Source organism: Dromiciops gliroides, chromosome 2, assembly GCF_019393635.1.
Source record: "Dromiciops gliroides isolate mDroGli1 chromosome 2, mDroGli1.pri, whole genome shotgun sequence".
NCBI lineage: Eukaryota > Metazoa > Chordata > Mammalia > Microbiotheria > Microbiotheriidae > Dromiciops > Dromiciops gliroides.
Window position 1 is genome coordinate 345,574,248 of NC_057862.1, and position 13,192 is coordinate 345,587,439.

General features: G+C 37.4%; 1 protein-coding gene across 1 annotated transcript in view; it reads right to left on the reverse strand.

The window, feature by feature from the left end:
* UBTD2 (ubiquitin domain containing 2) overlaps positions 1-13,192 on the reverse strand; it is a 66,595-nt gene that overhangs the window by 10,496 nt on the left and 42,907 nt on the right. The window lies entirely within an intron of this gene.

Sequence of the window (13,192 nt, forward strand, 5' to 3'; positions counted from 1 at the left end):
GAATGACTTAACTATTATCAGCAATACAAATATCAAAGACAATTCCAAAGGATTTATGGTGAAAATGCTATCCATCTCCAGAGAAAGAATAGGATCCACATGTAGTCCTTATTAAGAGTTTGAATTACTTGGAATTAGATGGGGTACACAGAGGCTCTTTTCTCTATGTTAGAAAGGAAGTAGCTTTTATCAATGTAAATCAGCCAGTGCAAATCAGTGACTTAACTTTTAGTCTTAAAGAACTGATTCAGGGTACTTAGAGGTTGTCTGATTTTTTCAGAGATAACCAGGCAGCTAGGTGACACAGTGGGTAGAGGCTGGAGTCAGGAAGATCTAAGTTCAAATTCAGCTTCAGACAGTTAATAGTTGTGTAAACCTGGGCAAATCACAACCCTGTTTGTCTCAGTTTCTGAATCTTTAAAATGAGCTGGAGATGAAAATGGCAAACTACTCCAATAGCTTTGCCAAGAAAACCCCAAAAGGGGTCGTAAAGAGCTGGATACAACTGAACAAGTTGGAGTCAGCTCACATTGATTTGTGGGGACTGTTAGATTTTCAGTATCGGCACTCATATACAAAAATCAGTACATTTCCCAAATCATGGCCTGACACAATTTGTTTTGCTGATTGTCTAGATTTTAAAAAGTGATAGAAAATATTAATAATGATTAACTTATATTATGTGTATATATGTGTGTATAGATATATATACCTATCTATATATATGTACATGTATATAGATATATAGATATAACCTATATCAGATTACCTGCTGTCTAGGGGAGGGGGGAGGGAGGGAGAAAAATCTGAAATTGTAAAGCTTGTATAAACAAAAGTTGAGAACTATCTTTACATGTAACGGAAAAAATAAAATACCTTATATGTAAAAAAAAAAAAAGATTAACTTAAAAGTGTGCCACAAGTACATTCTATTCCCAAAAAGAGTCAGTTATTAAAACATTTACCATTACATTCCTAAGCCTGTCCATTGTTACACAAGTAGTAGGTGTTAAAAGGCAGTAATAGAACCCAGATCCTTTCTGACACAAAAACTAGCCTTTTATATATACTATGTAATACCTACTCAGCCAATTAAGATATAGAACATCTGAAATGGAATTAGAATGGGAGTCTAAACAAGCTCTAAAAACACTAACCAATATTTTGAGAGTTAAATCTAATTTAGCTGACCTTTCCAGAAGGTTCATTGGATAGGTCAGGGTAGCAGCAAAAAGATCATGTGATAAGCTTTACACTCTAGTCACTCCATTCACTTGTCCTATGTGTTTGGAAGCATTATTCAAGCTGCAATATTTCTGACCTATTAATCCAAGCATTGTGCTATGACACCATGGAAATGAGTCTACTTCAAAAAAAATAACATTAGACACTAATCCCTATACAACAGGAATCCATAGGTTGCATTTATTCTTTGTTCCTATGAATTTACACCAGGCAATTTGTACATAATACTATTTACAAGCTGGATCATAGATTAAAAAGTAGAAGGAATAGGCAGGCTCTTCATTTTACAGACGATACCAGTAAGATTCAATGGTTTCTTAGTTTTATGGTCACACAGTAGACCTGTAACTCTAGCCAGCTATTTTGCTCCTTGTTACAAGGGAAGGGGGAAACAGGAAGAAAGAGTACATAGATATCAGTGTATGACCCTGGGCAAGTCACTTAATCTCAGTTGCCTCTTCTGTAAAATGGGGCTAATTAATAGCAGCACCTACCTCCCAGGACTGCCAAGGTCACACGGCTAGTAAGTGTCAAATGTCTGAGGCCGAATTTGAACTCAGGTCCTCCTGAATACAGGGCCAGTGCTTTATCCAATGCGCCACCTAGCTGCCCCATAATGAGGCAATATTTTAAAAGTGTTTTGCAAATCTTAAATTGTTATATAAATGTTAGCTATCATAGATCATCATTTCTCCAGTCACTGAACGAAAAGTTAAATCATTTATTTGATTTTCTATGTTTGGTTGTAATAATTAATATTACCAGTATTACACAGTGACCTCTGTCTATATTTTTAGTTTTGGCTAGCAAAATCTGCATGGGGATTCACTTTTGTATATTTTCTTCAGACAATGTACATATGCAAATATATGAGTGATATCCCCAACTCATTATCAAATCAGTGTTTCCTAAGGAAAAAAAGTCCTCTCTGAGAAGAAAAGGTATAGGCTGTACTAATCACTATGTATCCTAAGCTGGCTTTAGGGTATTCACTTACTTATTCATTAAATATATTTTATTCAATCAATCAATTTTTATTTATATTATTTATCCCCCAAGATAATTGCTGGGGACACAAATACAAAAGTGAAACAGTCTCTGCCACCAAGTAAGTACAGATTCCAAGTCCAAAATACTTCTTCACCCATGATAGGTTATGTTGAGCCTCTTCTTCTTTGTAGCCCTATAAATCAAGTGTTGGGTTTTTAAGTGTTAAGTGTGGCAAGAAAGTCTGAATGGGAACGTTCAGACATAGAGAGGCTATCAAGTAACTTTTCAGGATAGGCAGAGCTTGAGTTTGGAAGTCAGCAACTAGAGCATTTTTGTCACTCATGAGTCCTTATATTTGGATATTTATATTATGACTGCTAGGAATTTAGTAATAAACTATTATTTGTTACTTTAGGTACAGTTCTATTTTTTATCATTTGACTGTAATATCATCATCTGGGTTTCAAATATTTCAGTTTCAGATTAAAATCTAAAGTAACTATAGGGAAAGTTACAGAATCAATAGGTAAACAAAACTGCATAGATATCATCTTAAGACTGTAGTTTAGGGGCAGCTAGGTGGCGCAGTGGATAAAGCACCGGCCCTGGATTCAGGAGTACCTGAGTTCAAATCTGACCTCAGACATTTCACACTTGCTAGCTGTGTGACCCTAGGGAAGTCACTTAACCCCCACTGCCCTGCAAAAAAAAAAAAAAAAAAGACTGTAGTTTACCTTCTCCCTCAAATTAAATATTTATAACTGTAAAGCACATTCTAGTCTGTATAAGATAAACCAATTCTTATAGTTTTTTCAAGTCAAATTGTTGAATATTGTCCTTTAGGATCCTTTATGGCCACAATATGTAATTACAGTCTATCACTTCCTAAACCTCTACCATCTGATCCTCCACATCTCTTCAGTACCATAATAGTAAAGTGGCTTCTCTTTCAAATTCCCCAACAGAATTCAAGGGACACAAAGAATGATCACCTATTCATATCCAACAAAGCAATTATAACATTACACAATAGCATTCAGTAAGTATGAAGTACCCACTGTGTGCAGAACATTGTAGAAGGCATCACAGAAGGATTGATTCAATAGTTATAAGACATTGCTCCTGCTTTCTAAAAGCTTACAAACTGGGTGAGCTCACAGAACATATGTCCATTAAATCTTAAGAACACTTTCAGAAAGTGATACATAAATAAGTGGCAACAAATCTAGTACAAACTATAAGGGGAGCTAGGAGGTCAGAAGACAAGGAAATTAAGAGTAGGTGAAACTCTCAGAGCATAGGGAGTCTTTTGGAAAAAGGGAATATAGTGACAAAAATCGGGGGAAAACATTCTAAGTATGGGGAATGACACATGAAGACTGGTAAGAAATTCATATACAATTGACACCAAGCAGTTTTAGTAGGATGGAATGAAAAATTCATGCTGTGGAGTAACAAGAAATGAAACAAGATTGTGGAGAGCTAAGAGGGTAAGATCTGACATGAGCAAACTACTTTAAGTTGTCCAACATAATGAAAACAGGATTGTAAGATTTTTCTTTTCTTTTCTTTTCGTGGGGCAATGAGGTTTAAGTGACTTGCCCAGGGTCACACAGCTAGTGTCAAGTGTCTGAGCCTGGATTTAAACTCAGGTCCTCCTGAATCCAGGGCTGGTGCTCTATCCACTGCGCCACCTAGCTGCCCCATCACTGCTATTCTTAAAGAATTATGTTTCTGGGGCAGGTAGGTGGCACAGTGGATAAACCACCAGCCCTGGATTCAGGAGGATCTGAGTTAAAATCCGGCCTCAGACACTTAACACTTACTAGCTGTGTGACCCTGGGCAAGTCACTTAACCCTCAATGCCCTGCCCCCTCCTCCAAAAGAATTATGTTTCTCTCCTATCAAGAGAGGGAGGAGACTATTTTCTGAGCTATCTTTTTTTTTTAAATAAAGTATTTTATTTATTTTTTTTCCGTTATATGTAAAGATAGTTCTCAACTTTTGTTTATACAAGCTTTCCAATTTCAGATTTTTCTCCCTTCCTCGCCCCTCCCCTAGACAGCAGGTAATCTGATATAGGCATGTATACTTTATATATATGTATATATATATATGTATATATATGTATATATATATAATATATTAACATTAAACATATTTCTGCATTAGTCATGTTATAAGAGAAAAATCAGAGCAATGAGGAAAAACCTCAAAACAGAAATACAACAGCACCAAAAACAAAAGAAATAGTATGGTTCATTCAGCATCTATACCCATAGTTCTTTTTTTTTCCCCCCCTGAATTTAGAGATCCTCCTCCATCATGAGTTCCCTGGAACTCTTCTGTACCATTGCATTGGTGAGAAGAATATAGTCCATCACAGTAGGTCAACACACAATGTCGATGATACTGTGTACCATGTTCTTCTGGTTCTGCTCATCTCACTCATCATCAGTCCACGCAAGACCCTCCAGGTTTCTCTGAACTTCTCCTGTTCATCGTTTTTTACAGCACAATAGTATTCCATTACATTCATATACCACAACTTGTTCAGCCATTCCCCAACTGATGGGCATCCCCTCAACTTCCAATTCCTTGCCACAACATAAAGAGCTGAGCTATCTTTTTAAACTATCTTCTCTTGGCTAGCATCACATTAGTAGTATCACATCAACCTTTGCAATTTAGAAAAAGGATATAGTGATGACCTACCTATCATCAGGGGGCAATCTGCGGCAATTCAGCCCAACTCTAGTAACCAAAGTTATAAGCTAGAGAGCAACCTATCAGTGTCACATTCAGGGTTCTTGCCTCTCTCTTCTTACACATCTATCCCTGACTTAAAGTCTTAATAGAAGCAGAAAGTCTCTAAATTTGGCATTTCAGATTGCTCCTTTGCCATTGTCTCCATAGGCTGGGGAGATCCTCAAGAGTCCCATTGCTCATAACTGGATGTCTTTTTATGTTCTCATTTCAAATACAATTTTTAAAAATTGTTTTAATTTATCTTTCACTTAGACATGTGGCCCCAACAGTTCTTTTTCTGAAGCAATGGTTTTACATGATTATTCTTAATGACTTCAAAATATTTCACTATAAAGTTATAAACAAAATTAAAATAGTTGCCAAATAATAAAAATAGTCCATTAGGTTCCATCTAAAATCGATTCATCCTGCTGTGAGTTATTTCCCTGAAATTTCTTTTCAAATATTCAAAAGTTATAGTCAAACCATGTGTCTCTTCAAGCGCTCTTTCCGGTGATCAACATTTTCTGACAATTTTATTACATGAACCTGGTACATTATATGTCAACTATATAACTATAGGTTAAAACTACCACCTGGGGTAGATTATCAATAAGAAACATTAAAAAAAATACCTCATGCCACCCTACATATTAATCTCTCTACCCAAGGCTGATGAACAAGATATTCTTGTTACTGTGATTTCTAAAGAAATCTATAGGATCTACAATGTAGGATTCATGGATCCTTCCTACCTACAAAGATCAAAACCCCCAGAGCACCATGGAAGAAATGGGTTGGATGTGACTGATAACAGGATAAGAAAAAGTATAAATAAGGCAGATCATAAAAATGCATAACACTGGACCAGACTTATAATTCCTAAAACTCAGTGTTTTGTCTTTCACAAACCAAAGGATGTATCTGCTCCTTGTCTGGCAGAGTTATTAACAGAAGAGATCAGAAAAGTCTATTGTGTCTCAACTTGCTACTTCTAAAACCTATGCTGATCTCCCCACTCAATACCTCTAACTGAAAGGTATCAAAGGATTACAAATTTAGAGTTTGAAGGACCTTAGAAGTCAGTGCTGTCAAACTAAGAAGAAAAAAAAAACCTCAAATTTTTGCGGGCTACACAGACTTAGAAAACCACAAATTAACATTAGGTATTTTTCACTGTATTTTCATTAATTTTGTTAAACATTTCCCAATTACATTTTAATCCTGTTCAGGCCTACAAGGAGACCCTGGTGGAAATCTGACACCATAGATCTAGCATAATTGTCTCATTTTATAGATGTGGAAACAGAGCCAGAAAATTAAAATGACATACCTATAGTCACTAGAAAGTAAACAAAGAACTAGGAGTCAAAGTCATGTCCTCATACTGCAAATTTATTACTATTTTCATCTCTCCCTGTCATTAACACTATCCTCCCAGTTCTATCCCTAGGAGTCATCTTAGATTCCTCACTATGTCTTCTCCCCCACCCCCACGTCCAAATCGTGGCCAAGGACCATTGATTTCACTTTTACAACATCTCTCAAATATCGCCCTTCTCTCTTCTGACATTGTCATCACTCTAGTGCAGGCCCTCATCACCTCGAACCTGGATTACTGCAATAGTCTGATGGTGGGCATGCCTGCTTCAAGGCTCTCCCCACTTCAATCTACCCTCCATTCAGACTCTAAAGTGATTTTCCTAAAGCACGGGTCCTACCAGGTCACCTACTCAATATGCTCCAGGAGCTCCTTATTGCCCCAGGATCAGACCCAAAATGCTCTGTTTGGCATTCAAAGTCCTATATAACCTAGCCCCATCCTAGCTTTCTAGTGTTCTTATACTTATGCTTGCCATTCAGTCTAGTGACACCGGCTTCCAGGCTGTTCCATGAACAAGACACTCCAGCTCTTGGCTCTTGGCATTTTTCTCGGGCTGTTCCCCACCCTGGAATGCTCTCCCTCTTCTGTTCTACTTGCTGACCTCCCTGGCTTCCTAAGTCCCAACTAAAATTCCACCTTCATTACTTTTCTTTCTTTTTTTTTTTTTTGGTGAGGCAATTAGAGTTAAGTGACTTGCCAAGGGTCACACAGCTAGTAAGTGTGAAGTGTCTAAGGCCAGATTTGAACTCAGGTCCTCCTGACTCCAGGGCCGGTGCTCTATCCACTGTGCCACCTAGCTGCCCCTAAAATTCCATCTTCAATAGAAAGCCTTTCTCAACCCCTCATAATTCCAGTGCCTCCATTCTGTTAATTATTTCCAATTTATACTGTATATAGCTCGTTTGTACATATCTGTTTGCTTGTTGTCTCCAATATTAGATTGTGAGCTCCTTCAGAACAGAAACTGGTTTTGTCTTTTTCTGTGCACAATGCCTAGCACATAGTAGGTGTTTAACAAATGTTTATTTACTGACTTTCCATTTTTCCATGATGCGTCTTTTGATGTAGCTTCTTCACTGTCCCTCAATCTTCCTAATCACTAATGCTTTCACCATCAATCTACAAATAGCTTTAAACTACAGTTATATAGTTAACATAAAATATGCCAAGTTCATTTAATATAATTATCAGAAAATGTTGATCATGGGAAGGAGTGCTTGAAGAGACAATTGGTTTGACTACTACTTTTGAATATTTATTTATTTTTTCTTTTTTTTTTCTTCTGGGCAATGGGGTTAAGTGACTTGCCCAGGGTCACACAGCTAGTAAGTCAAGTGTCTGAGGCTGGATTTGAACTCAGGTACTCCTGAATCCAAGGCCAGTGCTTTATCCACTGCGCCACCTAGCCGCCCCCTGAACATTTATTTATTTATTTATTTATTCATTCATTCATTCATTCATTCATTCATTCATTCATTTATTTATTTATTTTTGCAGGGCAATGGGGGTTAAGTGACTTGCCCAGGGTCACACAGCTAGTAAGTGTCAAGTGTCCGAGGCCGGATTTGAACTCAGGTACTCTTGAATCCAGGGCCGGTGCTTTATCCACTGCGCCACCTAGCCACCCCTTGAATATTTATTTTTAAAAGAAACATCATCCAGGGAAATGATTTGCAGCAGGATGTCTATTCAAATCTCTCCACTTATAGTTAGTTACCCAAAGGCCTTCTTGCCTCCATTTCAAACAGTGAAATCCTACCTTTTAATTCAATTTTCTTTTCTTTTGGTTTGTTTTGTGGGGTCTTTTTTTGGGGGGTGGAGCAATGAGGGTTAAGTGACTTGCCCAGGGTAACACAGCTAGTAAGTGTCAAGTGTCTGAGGCCGGATTTTAACTCAAGTCTTTCTGAATCCAGGGCCAGTGCTTTATCCACTAAGCCACCTAGCTGCCCCTTAACTCAATTTTGTAAGCACAACACAACATTAATAAAGGCTGACTTCATCAGCATCTTAATGCCTTTACAATCCACAAAGAATCAAAGTTTACCCATTTTAAATTCATTGCTTCATGAGATTCTCTACAGACTTTGTATGTAGTCAAAGAATAGTTAAATAATAGGGCAGTCTTTTTTTTAATTATAAAAGTATTTTATTATTTTCCAGTTACATGTAGAGATAGTTTTTCAACATTTGTTTTTATAAGATTTCTAGTTTCAAATTTTTCTCCCTCCTTCCCCTCTCTCCCCACTCCCAAGACAGCAAGTAATCTGATATAGGTTATATATGTACAATAACATTAAACATATTTCTGCATTAGTCTTGCTGTGAAAGAAGAATCAGAACAAAAAGGAAAAACCTCAAAAGAAAAACAACAGCACCCAAAACAAAGGAAATAGTATGGTTCAATCTGCATCCATATTCCACAGTTCTTTAATAGGTCAGTCTTTATTATTTAGAGAGCAGATATTTGAGCAATCCATCTCAGTGGTACAGTGGATAGTGTGCTAGAGTCATGAAGATTAAAGTCCAGAATTGACATTACTAGTTGTCTGACCTTGAGCAAGTATCTTAATCTGTTTCCTCAGTTTCCTTATCTGTAAATGGGAATGATGATAGCACCTACTCCCAGGATGGCTGTGAGATGATATTTGTAAAGCATTTTGCAAGCCTTTAAATGCTATCTAGATGCTGGCTACTAGTATACTCCTCCTCCTACTACTACTTCAAGGGTAATATGTCTCATCTCACAATTATATTGTAGGTTTTCTGTGTTCTTTAGGTTCTCCTCTAGTTTTTTTTTTTTAACTTTTTTTTTTAAGTGAGGCAATTGGGGTTAAGTGACTTGCCCAGGGTCACACAGCCAGTAAGTGTTAAGTGTCCGAGGCCAGATTTGAACTCAGGTACTCCTGACTCCAGGGCCGGTGCTCTATCCACTGCGCCACCTAGCTGCCCCATCTCCTCTAGTTTTTGTTTTGAAGCTCTTTAATTCCAAAGTAGAGTACTCTATGCACTTTCTGGTAAATAACTGGCCAGACTATGACAAGGATAAAGGCTTTGATCACATGTTTGAGGTGAGTACAACTGGCTGATTATGACCAGAAATTGAAATTTTAAGAACATGTCTTTATATGGGAGGACCAAAGTAATAAATGACTAATCAAGTACCTCAACTGCTCTGCTGCAACTACTCAGAAATTATTTGGCAAAGTTCAAGAGTTAACAATGGCAACAATAATGACTCCCTTACTCAACCAACTCCAGTAGCTAATATAAACTCCTCTGTTTAGCTTTTAAAGCCTTACACAACATTTAGCTCCAAACTTTCCAGCCTTGCTGGACATTAGTCCCTCCACGTATTTATCATATGTGACAATGCCGCCTGTCTTCTTGTCTTTGTACCAGTTATACAACAAGCCTGAAATGTACTTCCTCCATCCTTACTTCTGCTTTATAATGTCACTTTTTTGGAGACAAATGGGGTTAAGTGACTTGCCCAGGGTCACACAGCTAGTAAGTGTCAAGTGTCTGAGGCCGAATTTGAACTCAGATCCTCCTGAATCCAGGGCCAGTGCTTTATCCACTGCACTACCTAACTGCCTCCATATAATGTCACTTTTTAAAAAACATGTAACTCAAACACCTTCTTCTGCAAGAAGACTTTCTTGATGCTCCCAACTACTAGTGCCCTCCCTTTCCTAACTAAACTGTATTTAACTACTTTGTGGATGTATATTTACCCCCACTATATTTACGCAATATGTGTATATGCCTATAAATATGTAATTATCTATGTAATATACATGCATTTCTATACACAAGTTATACATATTATGTATATTATTTATATTTACACATATACTTGTTGAGAAGAGGGATTGCTTTATTCTGTATATCCTCAATAACTAGGAAAGTACCTGACACATAATAGGAGCGTTGTATAGGGCAGCTGGGTTGACCAGAGCATAAAGTGCCCGGGTTAAAGTCAAGATAACTCTTCTTCCTGAGTTCAAATCTGGTCTCAGACACTTACTAGCTGTTGTGACGCTGAGCAAGTCACTTAACCCTCATTGCCTCAGTTTTCTCATCTGTAAAATGAACTAAAGAAAGAAATAGCAAACCACTCCAGTATCTTTGCCAAGAAAACCCCAAATGGAGTTACGAAGAGTTAGACATGACTGAAATGACTCAACAACAACAATCCCTGTTGACTGAATGATTAAATCAGTTATGCTTTGTTTGTTTGGTTTTTTTTGGGGGGGGGGGGACAGTGAGGGGGATCGTGGCATTGCTGGTTTTAACCATAGGTCTTCCAACTGTATTTCAATATGATAGCAAGTGCCTTGGTCAGGAGGGTATTTGGGCTGCAGTGTGAAGCTTCTTTTTTTTTTTTTAAGCGCTTTTCCCCTGAGTATGCCAACAAAATTAGTTTTTTATTCTTTAAAGTGTCTTGGTTAGTTTAGGAACATAAACTTGTATTATGCTCATAAAACTGCCATACTTAGTAAATCAGTAAATGTGAAGACACTGAGAAATCTTTGATATTTTGGAGAGAAAGGACAAAAGAGTAAGGCAAAAAATTTCCCAATGCTCTCCCCTCTCTCTTTCCTCCAACATACCTCCCTATCTATAAGAATAATCAAAGGGGCAGCTAGGTGGCACAGTGGATAGAGTACCAGTCCTGAAGTCAGGAGTACCCAAGTTCAAATCCGGCCTCAAACACTTAACACTTACTAGCTGTGTGACCCTGGGCAAGTCACTTAACCCCAATTGCCTCACTAAAACAACAACAACAAAAACATTAAAAAAAAAAAAGAAAGAATAATCAAAAATTTTGGAAAATGGGTTCTAAAAGGTTAGATTAAAAGAGCTAGGTATAATTTAGCCTCAAGAAGAAAAGAGACTTCCAAAGATCATTTCTGGAAAAGAGAAAACAGTTAATCACAAAATCCCTTAGACTCAACAGTTAATTGAAAGGAGTGATTAACTGTTGAGTCTAAGGGATTTTGCATAGACTTTAGAAAGAAGATCCTGATTATAAACTGGGCTATATTATCAATGGAAGCTGGAGAGTCTCATTCTTGGTTGCTATTTTAATTTAAAAAATCATAGTAACCATCTTTCTAGGATGGCTTGAACCCTAACTAAAAACAAGAAGGAAGACAAGGTGAACTCTCAACTCTTCTTTCAATCTTATGATTCTATGAAATTTATTTGATTATCATTAGAACCCAAACCTGCTTTTATTATACAAGTTAAATATATAAGGTTATTGCCCAGTAAGAGCTTTGTTTTTTGGGGGGGCTGCAGGGGTAGGCAGGGCAATGAGGGTTAAGTGACTTGCTCAGGGTCACACAGCTAGTAAGTATCAAGTGCCTGAGGTCACATTTGAACTCAGGTCCTCCTGAATCCAGGGCCAGTGCTCTATCCACTGTGCCAATAAGAGCTTTTAAGATGGTTTGTAATTTTAGAAAGTGGATGAAACAAAATCAAATCTTAGTTCTGGTTATGATAATAGTTTGTGTAAGTCACTTGCCTTCTCTGTGATTCAATTTCTAACTTGGCAAAAAGGCTTAAGTAATATCTGTTGTGAGGATGTTGCCAGGATTTCTGCTCAGTGGCATTATGGTAATACTCAATGGGGGGAAAAAAGAAAAAGAAAAAGGGGTTACTTGGGCTTCTTAAGCAGTTCCATAAAAGGAATAGGGAAAAAATCTGGTGTCATGACAAGAAGATCTAGAAAGTATAGAGTATAATCATTTTTTCTAGGCATGCCAAACATTCATCTGCAGTAAAAATGAAAATAGAGAAAGAAGACACTGTTCAATGAATAATAATATCTAACATACATATAGTGCTTACTATGTGCCAGGCGCTATGCTAAGTGCCTTAAAATTATTATCGTATGTGATCCTTACAACAACCCTAAGAAGTAGGTGCTATTATTTGTCTCCATTTTACAGATGAAGAAATGGAAGTTAAATGATTTGCCCAGGGTCACCCAGAGTTTGGAAGTGTCTGAGACTAGATTTCAACTCGGGTCTTCATAATTCCAGGCCTGGCACTCTATCTACTATGCCACCTTAAAATAAAAAAATTTTTAAAAGTAGGGAAGTAAAGCAACAAGGAAGGGATACAAGAAAGTTATTTGGTTCAATCTTATGAAAGCAAGAGAGGGAAGCAATGTTAAAAGTGAGCACTGGGTCTCTCCTACAATCTCTCTCAATTGGGGTTAAGTGACTTGCCCAGGGTCACACAGCTAGTAAGTGTTAAGTGTCTGAGGCCGGATTTGAACTCAGGTACCCCTGACTCCAGGGCCAGTGCTCTATCCACTGCGCCACCTAGCTGTCCCCCACAATCTCTTTTACTTTGTCTGTACTCTCTCTGTTCCCTTTACTGACAATGCTGTTTAATATAGTCTATCAGAATTCTGTATGAAAGATCCACCAGTACCAGTGCTTAGCACGTTGCTTGGCAAGTAGGAGGTATTTAATAAAGGCTAGCTGACCAACACTACTGAATCAAAACAATCCCCAAATTCCTTCAGGCATATGGACAAGGATGCGCAAACCTTCTGGAAAACTAAAACTACAGAAGCAGAAGGGGTGCCTCCTATATTTACTACACCAAAGAAATAATCAAATTAATTACATTAATTACATCAGAGTCCATACAAAATATGCCTATAGACTATGTTAGATTCAAAGCCCAAAGGATTTTGATTTTAGTTTTAGATATAAAACAATATATGAAGAATAATATTCCAAGAAAATAATACAAAAAACAGATGAAAAATTTGTGACATCAATTGGGCAGGTTTGGATTAAAGAT